The 17,418-nt window shown below is 50.1% G+C and overlaps 1 pseudogene; it reads left to right on the top strand.

Annotated features, from left to right (window-relative positions):
- On the top strand, positions 1-312 carry LOC132492375 (anaphase-promoting complex subunit 15-like; annotated as a pseudogene).
- Positions 313-17,418: the final 17,106 nt, after the last annotated feature.

Raw genomic sequence — 17,418 nt, 5'->3', positions numbered from 1 at the left:
CCAGGACTCAAACCCAGTCTGGAAGCCATGCGCACCTTGTTCCCCTCGCCCTTCCTCTGTGTGACTGAGACCTTGTGGTTTAAGCTGGATCGACCCTGTGTGGAGGAGACAGGGCTGCAGCATCAGGCCTGGCACTATGATGACGAGGAAGAGGAAGATGAGGATGAAGATGATGAAGAGGGCTGAGAGGTTGATGAGGACATGCAGGGCATGGGTGAGATGAGTGACTACAATGAGTCACCCGATGATGGAGAGGTCAGTGAGGTGGACATGGAAGGCAACTCACAGGATCAGGACCACTGGAAGATCTAGGGAGATTCCAGGCCCGCCCAATCTATCCTAGATGCCCTGCGGAACCAGCTGATCACCCAACACACCACCCCCTCTGACCCCAGTGCCTGAAACCTCACCCTCAGGCACCTCCTCAGCTGCTGCCAGCACCTGGTATCCTCGGCCCCTCCCAGCCCATCAGTCTTCCCTTGCGTCCCCACCTTTCTGGCCAGTACCTCACTCCTTGGTTGCCAGACCTAGTCTCTTTCTAACTCTCTTTAATAAAGACACAGGACTGATATAAAAATAAAAAGTAAAAACAACCAACTTTTGAGATAGCTGTGATTATTAACTCCTTATTTTACAAATGAAAAGTCCCTGACTCAGAAAAGAGCACCCAGAAAGTGGCCAGCCCAGATGTCTTTGTCTAATACCACTGGGTACCAGGACGGACTGCACAGCAGAATCAGCTGGAGCCTTAAAAAGGCTCATGTCCAGGCTGCATTCCCAGAACATGGCTGCATTCATCTGAAATGGGGCCCACGGAGGTCAAGGCATTGACAATATTGAAAAGTGCAATCCATTCCCATTGTGTGGCCCATCACTGGTGCCCCTCTTTATCAGGGCTCTGACTTAGGGGACTTGGAATCATTTGGGGGCCTGGAACAGGAAGTTAAGGTCGGAGCTTCACCTGAGTTCCAGCAGGTTGGGTTTCTCCAATGAAGCCAAACAGCGTGGACCGATGTTTTCTACGATGGGTTACTGAACACCTGCCAGGACAGTCCTCTAAGAGGTCCCTGCAATCCCAAAGTGGCCCAGTGAAGAGTGAAGGTCTAAAATTCTCTTGGCTGGTAGAAATCTGACTTCGTGGTTTTCCCTGTTAAACTTCATCACTTTTCTGTGATGTGGGTTCCAACTTTTCATGGAAGAACAGGGAACAGCCTGTTGGTGTTGGTCAGCAAATTGGGGAATAGCCTGGGAACTGAGCTGCCTGCTTCACTCCCTCTCTGCTGGCAGAGTCTGACAAATAGGGGGATGGGGTTTGGGGGACCTGCGAAGGTGTCAGGAGCTGTTGTCAGCTCAGGGTGGCTCAGAGGAACCTGTGAGGTTCAGGCCTCGCTCAGGAGAAGAATCTGGGAGATCTCAGCCTCGAATGCACGAGCCTCAGCACCTGGGTCCCCAGATGACTTGCAGGATGCCCAGCAATGAGCAAAATCCACGGTAATTTCAGCTTGAAGCCATTCCCTTACAAACATCCCGGTGGAGGTCCACATCCCTGAAGCCCTGGAACAGGGGAACCGAATACCTTTTATGTCTATCCCGGAGGCCAGGGCAGATTCAGGCTTGTGGAGTCTGAAGCTCACACGCAGGGTTGTGGAGCCGACTTTAAGAAAGAGATTTCATCGGAACCACCAGAGTCGGCTCTGGTCCAGGTGTGCTAAGATTGGTCCAAAGTGCTAGGAGATATAAAATGTGCAATTCTGCATACTGAGTGTAACATGGCTACAGGTTTGATGCAAGAAAATAGGAATTCTGGTAAATTCCATTAATTCCCATCAAAAAGAAAAAACAAAAGCATGGTGCAATCATATGAATGATTGTATAAGTCTCGCTGTGCAGGGCGTGTGGCTGCCAGGGGGATTCACCTCACAATAAGGACCTCCCCTCCTCCCACCATGAGGAGGCTTTCTCAGACACACTTCCAGCCCTGCACGTGGCCACCATGTTCCTCCTGCAAGTACCCCCCGCCAATCCAGTGCTAGCAAACAGGACACTATCCTATCACCTGTGACCTTCCCGTCTCAAACCACGTTCTCAGTAGAATGGGTGGTGGCCTTGGCTGCCTGGAAGGCTGGCGGTGACCTAAGTATACATGGAAGATGCAGGGAACCAAGCTACTCTGCTGCAGGGAGCCCAGGCTCTCTGCATCCCTAACTTGGCTTTCCTTTCCCAAAATTTTAACAGTGCCCATGGCTATTCCAATGCTACCCAGGAACATGGAGGGGAAAGAGACAGCTGTCTTGAGAGATTTCAGATCAAATTTCTTACTTGGGGAAATTTTATTTAAAAAAAATAACTACCTTGCTAGGTCCTCTCCAAGGATCTTGGAAGGAGCCCATGCAAACCCCAGGCCCTGAGGATTATACAAATTATAGATAGCTGCATGGTGAATCCATCCCTGCCAACAGCCAATACGATAGAGAGAAGCTGGGTGTTGGGAGAGAGAGAACAAGAGAGTGAGAGAGTGAGAGACAGAATGGAGGAGGGAGGGGAGAAACTGGGTGTAGGTGGTGTGAGAGGAGGTGGGCCAGTAGTGCCAACAAAGAGGGGAGAAGTCACCTGCTAGGGCCACACTCTGCTGTGGGCTCTGCCTGGACCCTTACTACCCCTCTACACCCCCAAGCTGGGCCCCTGGAGCTCAGCCCCATCAGGACGTCATCAGGCTCTGAGGAGGGCCCCTTCTGGCCCCCACATCCTCCATCCATCTTTTCGCCACGTCACACCACCTGTGGATGAAACTAAGGCCAGATTCATAGAGACAATGGTAATGTCCCTGGTTTCCGGCATCAGTGAACACCGCGTCTTATTGCTGAGCGTCCCAGGGTCTCACGTGTGGCCCCAACAGACTGTGCAATCCCTGGCCAGGGACGCTGATGGGCATTCAGGGCAACCTGCCCTGGAGTCCATGCAGAGACCAAGGCCCAGTGGGGCTGTTCCCGGCCCATGTCCCACGAACAAGAACCAAATTGTGTTCTTCAGACTGCCTGCCACACCTGTCTGCACACCTGTGTGTATGTCTGCAGCTGGGTGTGGCCATCAGACCCTGCCCCCAAGACCACATGTTACATGCTCTTTCCTGTGACCAACCTTTCCCTTAGGCCAGCAGAACCAAGCCACCCCCGGTCAACATCCCTGTATGCAGCAGCGTCCCAGGGCTGCTGTAACAAAGCTCCACACACAGGGTGGCTTAAACAGCAGACATCTATCGCTTCACTATCCTGGGGGCTGGAAGTTCAAGATCAAGGTGTGGGCAGGGCTGGTTTCTCCTGAGGCCTCTCTCCTTGGCTGGCAGACAGCTGCTTCCTCCATGTCCTCACGTGGTCATGAGGTGTCTGTGAGTGTCTGTCTTTGAGTCCATATTTCCCCTTCGTTAGGATTTTAGAATTTGGGGCACATGACACAGCCCATAACACTGTGCAGATGGACTCTATGTCATTCTGTTCACTGGCTCATCTCAAGAGATGGGAAATGGCTGGGTCCCCACTGGGGTCCAACCAGAGCTTCACTCCCAGCTCGGAGAGATTCTAGGTGACCAACTCGATGGTTCCTTCAGAGCTGGACCCTGAGGCTGTGCTGTGAGTTGGTGAGGATGCTTTCTGAAGATGGCAGGGGCAGCTGAAGTCAGCTTGCCACCTTCTGGGGGACTCGCTACATTTCCCTTGATCGTGGGCAGCTCCAACCCATCAGGAGGGGGGCTGCTGCACCAGCCTCACCCTGAGACACTCTGGAAAAAGTGTGGTTGAGTTGTGTCCCCAACATGATGTTGAAGTCCTAGCCTAGTACCTGCTAGTGTGAACTGACTCAGAGACGGGGTCTTTGCACATGATTTAAGTAAGATGAAGTCATGACGGTGGGCCCTAATCCAGAATGACTTTGTCCCTATAAAAAGGGGAAATTTGGACAGAGAGACATGTACAGAGGGAGATGCCACATGAACTTGAAGACAATCATTTACAGGCCCAGGAGAGAGGCCTGGACCAGATCCTTCCCTCACAATCTCAGAAGGAACCAGCCCTGCCAATCATTTGATCTTGGACTTCCAGCCTCCAGGACTGTGAGGCAATACATTTCTGTTGTTTAAGCTGCCCAGTCTGTGGTGCTTTGTTACGGCAGCTGCAGGAAATGAATACAAGTGTCGGCAGGGAAACCCGGGCTCCCGTGGCCCTGCCTCCTCTGCCAGGTGCCCCTTCTCTCAGTGGCAGCGGAGGCTAGTGCCAGGGAGACCCAGGAGAGGGCCGAGTGGCTCCCAGTCACTTTCTCACTTCTTCCTGTGCTCAAGGATTTTGCAGATCTGGTTGAAAAGCAAATTCTGACTCAGTGGGTCTACGGTGGGGCCTATATTCCTTTCAGCTCCTGGGTGAGTCTGATGTGCAGCCTTTGGGAGGAAGACACTCCCTGGGTGTTCAGGGGGACAGGGGGAGCAGAAGCATCTCCAGAGCCTGAATCTCATCCAGTCTGGGACCCCTTTGTAAGAATAGACAAATGTGAATACACTGGGAGGGTCCAGAAGGGAAACCATGGTCTCATGCACTGCACTCAAAATACCTCCCTTTTACTAGAACATCTAGTCATGTGAACAAGTCACTGAGGTGCGTCCCCCATCCTGGGAAGAAGAGAATGAGGGCCCCATCCTGAGCATCTTCAGCTGTACCATGACCCGCCTCTGGTCATAAGTTAGGGCCACTGGGAAGAGCCCCCAGGACTGAGCCAGAAGCTCTCCCAGAGGGAAACCCAGGGCCTGAAGGAGCATCTCGGGTTCCCAGGGACCTGACTTCATCCAGTGTGGAGTTTAAGTGCCTTGCAGCTTCATGGCATAGGCAGGCCTCCTGAGGGAGGCTGCAGGTGGCTTTCCAACCAGATGGGTTGTCCAGGTCTGTGCAGGTCTGGTGGTTTTGGCCCACCTGGGACAGCTCTGCTGGGTCATGTGAGCCCTGGAGCCCCCATGGAAAAGCCGCTATGCCCCTTCCTTTGTCCACTGCTGATGGTATGAACCCTGCACCCTCCTTGATAAACGCTTGCCCCGACGCTCCCTCAGAGTCAGCTTCCCAGAGGACCACCTGCTTTCAGGCTCTTTCCAAAGAACCCAGTGCCCTTGGGACTCCACTCCTGTCCTGTGTTGTGGTGAGTGTGGACTGCTGGGGGTCAGAGGACATGTGTACTTTATTTTTTAATTTATTTTTTAAATTAAATTTATTTATTTACTTATTTTTGGCTGTGTTGGGTCTTCGTTGCTGCGTGCAGGCTTTCTCCAGTTACAGCGAGCCAGGGCCACGCTTCGTTGCGGTGTGCGGGCTTCTCATTGTGGTGGCTTCTCTTGTTGCAGAGCACAGGCTCTAGGCGTGCGGCCTTCAGTAGTTGTGGCAGACGGGCTCAGTAGTTGTGGTTCACAGGCTCTAGAGCGCAGGCTCAATAGTTGTGGTGCACAGGCTTAGTTGCTCCACGGTATGTGGGATCTTCCCGGACCAGGGCTTGAACCTGTGTTACCTGCATGGCAGGTGGATTCTTAACCACTACGCCACCAGGGAAGTACCAATATGTGCACTTTATTTTATTTTATCTTTTCAAACATCTTTATTGGAGTATAATTGCTTTACAATGGTGTGTTAGTTTCTGCTTTACAACAGAGTGAATCAGTTATACATATACATATGTCCCCATATCTCTTCCCTCTTGCATCTCCCTCCCTCCCACCCTCCCTATCCTTCCCTTCTATGTGGTCACAAAGCACTGAGCTGATCTCCCTGTGCTATGCGGCTGCTTCCCACTAGCTATCTATTTTACGTTTGGTAGTGTATATATGTCCATGTCACTCTCTCACTTTGTCACAGCTTACCCTTCCCCCTCCCCATATCCTCAAGTCCATTCTCTAGTAGGTCTGCATCTTTATCCCCGTCTTACCCTTAGGTTCTTCATGATCATTTTTTTTTTTAGATTCCATATATATGTGTTAGCATACGGTATTTGTTTTTCTCTTTCTGACTTATCTCACTCTGTATGAACAACTCAGTTTCGTCCCTTTTTATGGCTGAGTAATATTCCATTGTATATATGTGCCACATCTTCTCTATCCATTCATCTGTTGATGGACACTTAGGTTGTTTCCATCTCTGGGCTATTGTAATAGAGCTGCAATGAACATTTTGGTACATGACTCTTTTTGAATTATGGTTTCCTTAGGGTATATGCCCAGTAGTAGGATTGCTGGGTCATATGGTAGTTCTATTTGTAGTTTTTTAAGGAGCGTCCATACTGTTCTCCATAGTGACTGTATCAATTAACATTCCCACCAACAGTGCAACAGTGTTTCCTTTTCTCCACACCCTCCCCAGCATTTATTGTTTATATATTTTATTTTTAAGATTTTTTTTACATCTTTATTGGAGTATAATTGTTTTACAATGGTGTGTTAGTTTCTGCTTTATAACAAAGTGAATCAGTTATACATATACATCTGTTCCCATATCTTGTCCCTCTTGCGTCTCCCTCCCTCCCACCCTCCTTATCCCACCCCTCTAGGTGCTCACAAACCACCTAGCTGATCTCCCTGTGCTATGCAGCTGCTTCCCACTAGCTATCTACCTTACGTTTGGTAGTGTATATATGTCCATGCCACTCTCTCACTTTGTCACAGCTTACCCTTCCCCCTCCCCACATCCTCAAGTCCATTCTCTAGTAGGTCTGTGTCTTTATTCCCGTCTTACCCCTAGGTTCTTCATGACATTTTTTTTCTTAGATTCCATATATATGTGTTAGCATACGGTATTTGTCTTTCTATTTCTGACTTACTTCACTCTGTATGACAGACTCTAGGTCCATCCACCTCACTACAAATAACTCAATTTCGTTTCTTTTTATGGCTGAGTAATATTCCATTGTATATATGTGCCACATCTTCTTTATCCATTCATCGGTCGATGGACACTTAGGTTGCTTCCATGTCCTGGCTATTGTAAAGAGAGCTGGAATGAACATTGAGGTACATGACTCTTTTTGAATTATGGTTTTCTCAGGGTATATGTCCAGTAGTGGGATTGCTGGGTTGTATGGTAGTTCTATTTGTAGTTTTTTAAGGAACATCCATACTGTTCTCCATAGTGGCTATATCAACTTACATTCCCACCAACAGTGCAAGAGGGTTCCCTTTTCTCCACACCCTCTCCAGCATTTATTGTTTGTAGATTTTTTTAAGATGGCCATTCTGACCGGTGTGAGATGATATCTCATTGTAGTTTTGATTTGCATTTCTCTAATGATTAATGATGTTGAGCATTCCTTCATGTGTCTGTTGGCCATCTGTAGACACGTGCACTTTAGCTACTCCAGCTGTGGCCAGGCTGTCCCCTGGACTCCACTGCTTGTCAGTGAGGGCACCTGACCCATCCCCCCGATCCCCACAGCACTTGGCGGCTTCCCGAGGCCTGAGGCAGGAGAAGAAAGGACTCTGTCCCCAGAGAGTCCGCAAGCCTGCAGGGGTCAGGGTGAGGGCCACGGGCAGGAGGACAGCACCATGCTCACCATGTGTCCCCTGCTCACCTGAGTGCGGGCTGAGGACACAGTGCTGTGTAAATGGGGGCAGCTGTGGGCAGGCAGCCCGGCCAGGACTGGCTGTTCCTGCCCTGAGGCTCTCTTCCTCTCTGTCCCCTCCGCTTCTCCACCTGCACAGACCAGGCTTTGGCCACATCATCCCACAAGAGCACAGGGCCCTGGGAGTCACTGGGGCGTCCCGGGAAAAACCAGGTGCGATCACCGTGTGCCTGTGTGTCCGCTCTTCTGTTGCCCACAGTGGCCTGTAGGGTCACAAATGCTGACCTTAGAGCAGTACTCTCATTCAGAGAATCTGTGATTCAGCCGACATCAGATGTGATTGCATTTGTGTAAAGAAGGCCCTCACTGACCCATGCGTCCAACAGCCTGCCAGGGCACCACAGCCCCCATCCTCTGAGACAGCCCCGGGCCCCTGTTTCCAGGTCAGCCAGAGAACTGGGGGCCGGCTGAGGCACCTGATTTTGATCTCTGAACGGCTGTGTTTAACAACCTAGAGACTCCCCGCCTTCATGGCCATGGGTTTTCTCTGGACCCAGCAGTCACGTGGACTCTGGCCCGCCGGGACAGTGGGTGCAGTGGTGGAGGGAAGGCAGATGTGAGAAGTCACCTGGATGAAAGGGGGCTGTGCTAGAATCTGCTAGAGTCCAGTATTCCTTTCCCTGCTCCCCGGGTTCGGCCCACCCTACGCGGCCCCGCAGGCTTTTCACAGACCGGACCAGGCACGGGTGTGACATCATCCACAGAGAGACCCTGAGCCTCTGGGAGCCCTGGAGGAGGCCAGGCTCACCTGAAGAAAATGCCCAGGCATTGGTGGTTTATGTCTAACAGCCGCTGTGTTCACCTGTTGGTGTCAGGCAGAGGTCGTCGCGGGGGGGGTGGGGAGCAGGCAGATAAAGGCACTGGACGAGATTTCCTGAGGTTCCCGCCCACATGGACAAGAGACCGATGAGAGGATGGACAGTCACGGGTGGCTCCCTGGCTGTCATCAGGGCCTCATCAGGCCGTGTGGATTTGTCCAGCCAGATCTGGCGGGCATTGTGCGCAGTCCAACCACTGTGTTCTGACTTTGCCCTCTGACCCTAGGAGGCCTTGGTCATCCCAAGGTCATCAGTTTTAACCCCACCCTGCAGGGCCCCAGGGTGGAGTCCCCTCTGGTCTCCAGCCCCCTCCCAAGGAAACAGCTCAAGGGCTTTGGAGGTCAAAGACAAATGTCACCCTGCCACCCATTGTCATCCTTCCTCAGAGGGACAGAGAAACCCTGGGAGGGCTGAGAGACAGGTTTATATGTGGGGATTTTCAAAATCTGGGACTCAGCCAGGGGTGTGTGTGTGTGTGTGTGTGTGTGTGTGTGTGTGAGAGAGAGAGAGAGAGAGAGAGAGAGAGATAAAGAACTAGAGAAGAGAGAAGATGAAAAGGCCAGCAGAAGGTTTTCTATAGCCCAAAGATGGCCCAGAGCCAATACCAGGGGAAACGCCCAGGTAGGATTTTGTTCTGGTAAAAGTCAATTCCAGCGTCCTTGGGAAGGACCATTGTGGAAGCAGGAGACTGGAACTTGGGATGATTCTCCGCATAACCTGTTTGTGGCCTGTGGAGTTGGACCAGACTCCAGTTCCCAGTGACCCTTCCAGGGAGCCCTGGAGAAAACCACCTTCTCCCTGGCACTGCTTTAGCTGTTAAATCCGGAATGATCATCACACCTGCATCTAGGGCTCCCTGGGGAGGAGCTGCTGAGACACTGGGAGCAGGAGGGGAACCAGGTGTGGGACACTGGTTTCTGCCACCCAGAGCTCACAACCCGTTGGGCCCACAAGCCTGTCAGCCCGTTTCTCAAGCTGTCTGACAAGGTCCACAGACACCAGCTCCGGGTCCCTCCAGGTGTGGGATGGCAGCTCTATGCAGTTCATGTTCGGGGGGCACCAACCTGGCACATGTGTGAAGCCACCAAGTGACAACTTGATCAGCTCGTGCTGGGCCCCTAGGCACCCTGTTATAGTGACCTAATGAACTAGGGGCACCAGGGCAGAATGCCGATCCCTAAGTGAGCCTTATTCCTGAAACCCTGACGGGGAGGAGCCCTGTCCTCCGGAATCTAACAGCCCCCGACCTGCTAGGGTTGAGTCCACCTGTGCCAGGGATGGCCCTGGCCCAGGGTAATTTCTAAGAGTCGGCAGTGTCCTCTCCAAGTAAAAACCTGGCCCTCTGCTGCAGGAGCTGCCTGCAAGGGGGATTCATTTCATTGGGTTGAACCTCTTTGAAGAGATGGGAGGGGAGGAAAAGAAGGGAAAGACGGGGGGGATGACCATCCCATCGAGTCAACATTGGCGGTCTGGCCTGACCTTGGCAGGAAGGCAGCAGGCTCGCTGGGCCCCTTCCACGGGCATGGCTGACACAGGGGAGCCCTTTGCTGCAGGCCGGGCACCGCATGTGGCTGCTCCCCAAGCGTCCACTAGGTGGCAGCATGACACCTGGGCGAGAGCTTGCCAGTCTTGGAGACAGTGATTTAGGTTCCACCTATTTTCACAAAAGTCTGAAATTTGCCAACTGGATGCAGTATTGGAAATCACATTTCGGCAGGTAAAAAAGATGTAGTAAGTGATTTATTTTCGAAGTAAGTGGTTGGCATCTGGCTACTCAATTCAGGGAAGCAATTTCTAATCTTTGCCATTATGTATTGAGGGCTGAAAGGGAATTGGAAAGGTTTCTTATGCCCTCTTGTTAAAGACCTGCCTGGTGCGTGTTCATTCCTGCTGGCCTGAACTGGACGTGGGCTCATTTTGAGGTGGGATGCCGAAAGTTTGAGCTGGAAGGGCCCCTCATCCAGGCTTGTTCATCTGAAATCTAGAGGCCTTGGGAACTGAAGGACATACCACGTATTCCTGGAGAAGGCCACTTAGACATCAGAAAGACTTGGGTTCCTTAATTCGGGTTCGAATAGTCCAGGCCTTTGATTAAAAGAAATCTAAAAACAATAGGTTTACTACGTAGTCAACATGGTTTGGATGTAGGTTCTAAGGGGGTAACACAAAGGATCCCAGGTCTAATCCACCCTGTTTTACAAGGGGAGCAACTAAGTCCCCAAAATGGGTGTGTATTGAGCCCGTGGACCTCATGACTGCTTGTTTGGTACTCTCTCCACTCTGGCTGGGTCACAGAGCCTCAGTGAGTGGAGGAAATCCCATTGCTGGGCTGAGCTATCTTTTCTTGATTCCCAGACATGGAGCGAAACCAAGGATGAGGCACCTCCTTGACACACCCCCAAAATGTTTGAGAAACGTCAAGAAGAGTGACAGGTGATTCTTCTAGGTTGGAGAAAAGAGATGTATTTCTACATACTCTCTTGCCTCCTTTTAGTTAACTGACAACTGGCCTATGGAAAGCACTACACAGAGGGCAGGGATTTAGACCCCAGATAAATGCGTTTTGTCCTCCAATTTCCCCTACACTTGGGCACATCACCGTGAAAAATTTCAAGCGACCCGCTTGGGAGCTGGGTCCCAACCCTCTCACCACAGCTCCTCCAGGCAAAGTTCCAGTCCATGCATGGGGAGATTCAGCTTGGGAAGTAAGCTTTTATGTTCTAACCAGTGCGTCATGACTTATCACATGTTTCTTCAGCATGAGAGGGTGAGGTTAGACTTAGAACTTATGCACAGGCTGAGGAATGTGCCGGAGAAGGAAGGGCAAGCTTTGATGGCAGTGGGTGGAGACTCCCAGGCATCTACAGAGCTGGGCCCTGCACAAGGAGTCCAAGTGGTCCTCAGCACCCAGGAGCAACTCTGGAACCAAGTTCCAAAGTTGGACCTATAAGAGCAAGGGCAGCCACCACATGATCCTCACTTGCCCAGGCTTCCCAGGATGGGGGGCCAAGGACCTCTCCATCCACGTGGACCCCAAGACTGGGGGATGCCTTGTGCCTGGGGGCCCGTGCTATAACCCAGGGCCTGGCACCCTTGGATGGTCCAGAGTGATTCTTCAGACCTCAGGCCCAGCACAGAGCCTGCTGCTATGGCATAGATGCTGCCTGACCTACATCACCCACTCCCACAGGAGTAGAACGGCCTTCACAGAGTGGGTTTGTCAATATACACTTGTTTCTGTTTTTAAATATCTGGACTTGGAGATTTTATTGTGCGCCTTCTCTTTCCAACCACAGAGAGAACAATTAAATAAGATCCATTCCCTCATCCCTCACTCATCCCCTTAACCCTTAGCTTGGCCCTTTATCCTCTAAGGCAAGTCCCTAACCACACAGACAGAAGCACCATCAGGGGAAGTCATTTTCTGCAACCATCTTCAGCACGTGGATAGTTCAAAGGCATTTTAAAAGTCAAAACTGATGGCTCCACTGCCCCCCACATGTGGTTTCCCCCTTTCACGTGGTTAGTGACCCTTCTGGAAGTTCGGTTGTGTTAGAAAGACAAGATTTCCCCTTCTAGAGGTCATTTTGCATTTCATTCTGAAGGTGGGCTGAGCGGACTCACTCGACACTTTGCATTTCCCTGCAAGTGGGCTTCAAATTCGACCAAGAGCTGTGAGTACCTGGGTGAGGGACTCACTCCTGCCCGGGGCCAGTCCTTTTCAGCCAACAGCAGCTTTCCAGCTCCACACGCTGTTGACCTAGCAGAGTGCATCAACTCTGCTGTGCATTAGAATCAGGACCGTCTCGTCCCGTCTCCCAGCTGTAACCTGTCACCTCCCCATAACCCTTACGGCCTGCACCATCTGCTCGCATGAGGATTTACAGGCTGTGTTCTGCTCAGCAGAACAGACTCCGTGGTTGAATTCATTTTTTTTTTTTTTCTTTTTTTCTTTTTTTTGCGGTACGCGGGCCTCTCACTGTTGTGGCCTCTCCCGTTGCGGAGCACAGGCTCCAGACGCGCAGGCTCAGCGGCCATGGCTCACGGGCCCAGCCGCTCCGCAGCATGTGGGATCTTCCCGGACCGGAGCACGAACCCGTGTCCCCTGCATCGGCAGGCGGACTCTCAACCACTGCGCCACCAGGGAAGCCCCGTGGTTGAATTCTTACGGAAACCTGTGTCGACTGGTTTCCTATCAGAGATCCAGAAAGCACATTTAAAATGCACAGAATGGGAGGGAGGGAGACGCAGGAGGGAGGGGATGTGGGAACAGATGTATATGTATGACTGATTCACTTTGTTGTAAAGCAGAGACTAATAAAAAATAAAAATAAAAAATAAATAAAATGCACAGAATGCCTGCATCGCAGGAACCTGTTCACGTGACCCCGTATGTCTTCAGGGTCCTTGGCCCGGCACCACCCTTCACGCCTGCCCAGCGAGGGCGCCTGTCTGCCCGCCCTGGCCTCACTCGGGCCTGAGCTCTTCCAGCCGGAGAAGTCGGCCCACGCCTCTTTCCCCATAAATCTTCCTTTCCTTCTACTGCCGAGCGCCCACTCCCTCGCATTCCCTCAGCTCTCACGGCCCCTGTAACACGATGTACCATCCAATTGGAGGTGTGTGTTTTATGGACGTTTGGCTGTAAGTCCTTTGAAGCAGGAGTTGCATTCCGTTCCTTCCTGAGCCTGGACCAGAGCAGCAAGGACCGTGCTGAGTGTGTACCTAGCGGGTCAGCCAACACCCGTGGCTGGCTGGACTTTTTCCCAACGCTTTGTTGCTCCGCATCCCTCCTCCTGGACAGCTTGGCTGGGTTTGCTCATTAGTGCCTCCACAGAGGATGAAGAGGATGGGATGAAAGGCAGAGCCCTGACTTACCATGTGGCTCACCAGCTCCTAACATTGCACAGGAGTTTGCTTGGCCAAAGTGAATGGTTGGTATATTGCTGTATTTGAAGAGCCAAGGGAGAAATTTCCACTGCTGTGTGTGTCTGTGTGTCTGTGCGTCTGTGTGTGTGTTTGTGTATCTACCGATGTGTATATGTCTATGTGTATGTCTGTCTGCATATGTGTGTGTCTGTGTGTATATATAAGTATGTGTCTGGGTGTGTCCATGCATATTTGTGATGTGTGCCTATGTATGTATCTGTGTAATGTATATTGATGTATGTGTGTTGTGTGTGTCTATAGGTATCTGTGTGTGTCTGTATGTCTGTGGATGTGTGTGAATGCGTGTGCCATCTACCAGCGCATGAACACAGGGCGTGAACTCAGAGTTAGTCCTGGCCATCCTCTGACATGGAAAATGGCAGTCGGCCTCCACTACCCACTCCATCTTCCTGAGCTTTCTGCTGGGCCCAGATGTCCAGGTGCTGGAGCAGTGGGATGCTTTGTTCCAATGTGTCCTTGAGCTGCAGCCCACCGCCCACAGCCCCACGGAGACAGCCCAGCTGAGGTGCGTCTCTGCACATCCCGGGAAACTGGACTGGATCCAGAGCCAGCCCTGCTGCTTCTGTGAGGAGACGGCCCTAGGAGTTTCACAACCAGCCTGCTTACTGCCCCAGGACGCTGGCTTCTCCACCTCCTTTGCTTTCTAGACCAGATGAAGACAAGATGCAGGCTGGGCCGCCTGGCTGTTCCGAGTGGGGAGCCCTGGGAAGGGGACCCCTCGGTGCCCACATCCCAAGTGGTCAGCAAAGGAATCCTTACCCAGCTCAGTCATCACTTGTCCTGGTCACTTTCATTTCTTGTAAATGAGCTCTTCTTTTTCTCTTTGGAAACCTCAAAAATTCCCCTTTACCTTTGAAATTCCAAAAGAAACATGTTTAAAATGTATTCTGCTGTGAATTTGTCAGGCCTTTTAAACGGGGTCAGTTACCTCATTCGCAGGACCTCATGCAAAATTTAAATGGGGAACCTTTGTTCAAAACATAGGAAAACAGCATACTTAAAGGTACCAAAGTATAAAGCTTTCCTTTCCTTCACAGTCTTTCTTCACTAGCCAGGGTGTTTTTATTTAATGTTGTTCCAAATAAAGAAAAGTTGAAATTTTAAATTGTTAGTGTGCATTTTAGCATTCACCTGTATATTGTGCAATGTCAGTTTTAAATGCAAATAAAAGAGTGTTTTAAGTCACATGAAGAACCATTGAAATTACGTAGCTTATTTTGTACCTCATACATGCAGGTGTATTTCATTCTTACCAGAACAATGGAAACACTGCACAAAACTAACTCAAGTATTTTTAGTTCAGTAATTGACACTTCGGCTTGGTGAGGAGAAAGGAAGGACTGAATAAGAAGGTGCTTCCCGGGCTTCCCTGGTTGCGCAGTTGTTGAGAGTCCGCCTGCCGATGCAGGGGACACGGGTTCGTGCCCCAGTCCGGGAAGATCCCACGTGCCACGGAGCGGCTGGGCCCGTGAGCCATGGTCGCTAAGCCTGTGTGTCCGGAGCCTGTGCTCTGCAACGGGAGAGGCCACAACAGTGAGAGGCCTGCGTACCGCAAAAAAAAAAAAAAAAGGTGCTTCCCTTTCCTGCTGTGTCATCCTCACTTTAGAGTAAGTGTTTGGCTGATACAGGGATGTAAACAGGTGAGAGAAGCTAGGCCGGGGTGCCTTGGTTGCTCTTGTTGCTGAGAAGGTCACTGCCTTCCATTTGCATTTGAAGCAAATTCTGGTTCAAGTGAAGAGTGTGGCTCCTCAAGCTGTCAGCGCCCCCCTCCCTCGGCTATCAAGGCACACACTTACCTGTACATGATTTGAGTTTTGCTGAATAAACACATCCTGGGTGCATAGGAACTCTGTTTATGGGGTGCTGTGAACTCGAATCAGGCAGCAAAAAACCGGCAGACATTAGTTCTGCATGATGTCTCCTCTGCTCACGGGCACGCTTCATAATCCCACAAGACCTCGCCTACAAAACACAAGTTCAAAGCTTAAATTATTAACGCTTTCAAGTTGGTGGCAGAGCATTAAATCAAGTGGAGGGCCTTCTGAGCAGAGGGCCCCGTGTGACTGCAAAGGCCACACAGCAGTGAGGCTAGTCCTGCTTAGAACCGAAAAAAATCTGATAAATGTTCTTCTGTTTGTTAATTGATTATTTTCCTCCCTGGATTCTCTCTGTTTTCCTGGGACTCTAGGAAAATAAGTAATGAGACTTCTGGTTCTCCCATTTATGTGTCCCCTTTTCTCTCTTATTCTGATTTCTTTGTCCTCATGAACAGTCTGCAAGAAATGCCTGGTCTTTCATTTCACTAATTCATTCCTCAATCATGTCTATTTTGCTACTGAGTCTATTGATATTATAATTAGCAATCATTTTTTTTTTGATTTTCCAATTTCCCTAGCTCTTTTTCATAACAAACTCTTCATGTTTTATAGATAGTTTACATTCTCTAATTTCCTTGACTATATTCATTATAATTACCTTTAAGACCTCGCTGTATGGCCTTTTTCCATTTGTTGAATTGGATTGCCACTTTTTCATAGTGTTCATTTTTCTCTGATGTTTGACAGCTCTCGGCTATCTGCTGATCTTTCTCTTTGGGAATCCTCGATCAGCATGTTTCTCTGTGCCCGGTTTTCTCATTTGTAAAATAACGACCTCAAGTAGATCAGTGCTTTTCAACTCTTGTTAGCTTTGGTAAATGCTGTCAAATGATAACTTATTTGTGGAAGCCCAGTGTATAAATGGAGACCGTGTGGCAATGATCACAGCAGATGCCAACCCTGGAGACATCACCTTGGAAATCCCTCCTGCAGCCCCACCTCAAGATGGACTTTGGTGGGGCTCCCGGGCCACGTGTCTCAGTGACCACAGCTTGGATCCGGTGATCCAGATGTTCCCTTCAAACTCAAATATTGTGTGATTCCTTGTAGGGGATCACGCAGACTTGAAATCTGTGCAATCCCTTCCTACACATTCACTGGGACGTGGTTCTAGAAATGGAAGCAATCCCCCTGGCGGATACACTCGTGGTGACTTGAACAGCATGACACTTCAGATGGGAACAAACCTCCCACGAGCAGCTCCCAGATACAGTCTGGACAAGGATAGCTGCACATAACAGTGGTGATGTAAGTCACCAGGGAACACACAATTCTGCTTCTTTTCTTTAAGTGGACCTCCTGTTTCAAAGGATACATTTCCAGAAAGGACTGGGCTAAGCTCCAATCTTGGCCTCTGTGTAAAATATCAAAGTAGAGGCTATAAATCAGTACATTCTCAGGATTCGATCATAAAAAAGACAAAACTGCCTTTTTGGCTTGACCCCATGCTGCTGTTTCCCAGAAGCCGTGCAGAGCAAACGCCAGGTGGGATGGGGCTTTGTGGACCTGCGATCCCGTTTCTGGTCTAGAAATAAGTCAAAGCACCAATGTGGAAATACCTGCTGTTCTTAAAATAGGTCTGTGTGTCTCAGTGTTTTGTTTTTTCCTTAAGTTCACTTGAGATTCAGCAAAAGAAATGAGGAAGTGAAATTTTTGAATTGGTTTGTCCTCTTTTATCTCAAAGAGGATGGTTCTTCTTTTAAGGGTTTCTGACAGGGAGATTTTTACATGAATCAAACTAATAACAGCAACAACAACAATAATAAATCCTGGATTATCACCTCAAAAGAAGTTTGCCACTGGAAACCCATTTCCTTGCCTCTGGGAGGTTTGCAGCTCTCATCCTCTCCCGGGCTTTTCCTCCAAAAACCCTGGGACCAAGGGCTGCCCGTCATACCTCTGCTTCTTCTTACGCTCTGAACTCTTTGTCCTTCTGAAGAGATTCTGGAAGAACCCTGGATCTTTGACTTCAAGTGCCAAAATGCTCTTGGGGGTCTTTACTCTTCTGGATAATCTGGAGTCTTAATGTTGAAAACAACAATAACAGTATTTTTTTTTCCTTTTGTCAGCCACCTCAAAGCCATGATCCCACAAGAGGGGAGCATTTGGGGATCCCACCGCTGTCTGTGCTGGCCATCCCT

Source organism: Mesoplodon densirostris, chromosome 6 (assembly GCF_025265405.1).
Source record: "Mesoplodon densirostris isolate mMesDen1 chromosome 6, mMesDen1 primary haplotype, whole genome shotgun sequence".
NCBI lineage: Eukaryota > Metazoa > Chordata > Mammalia > Artiodactyla > Ziphiidae > Mesoplodon > Mesoplodon densirostris.
The sequence above is the reverse complement of the archived record's forward strand: the minus strand, read 5'-3'. Positions and strand labels throughout refer to the sequence as shown.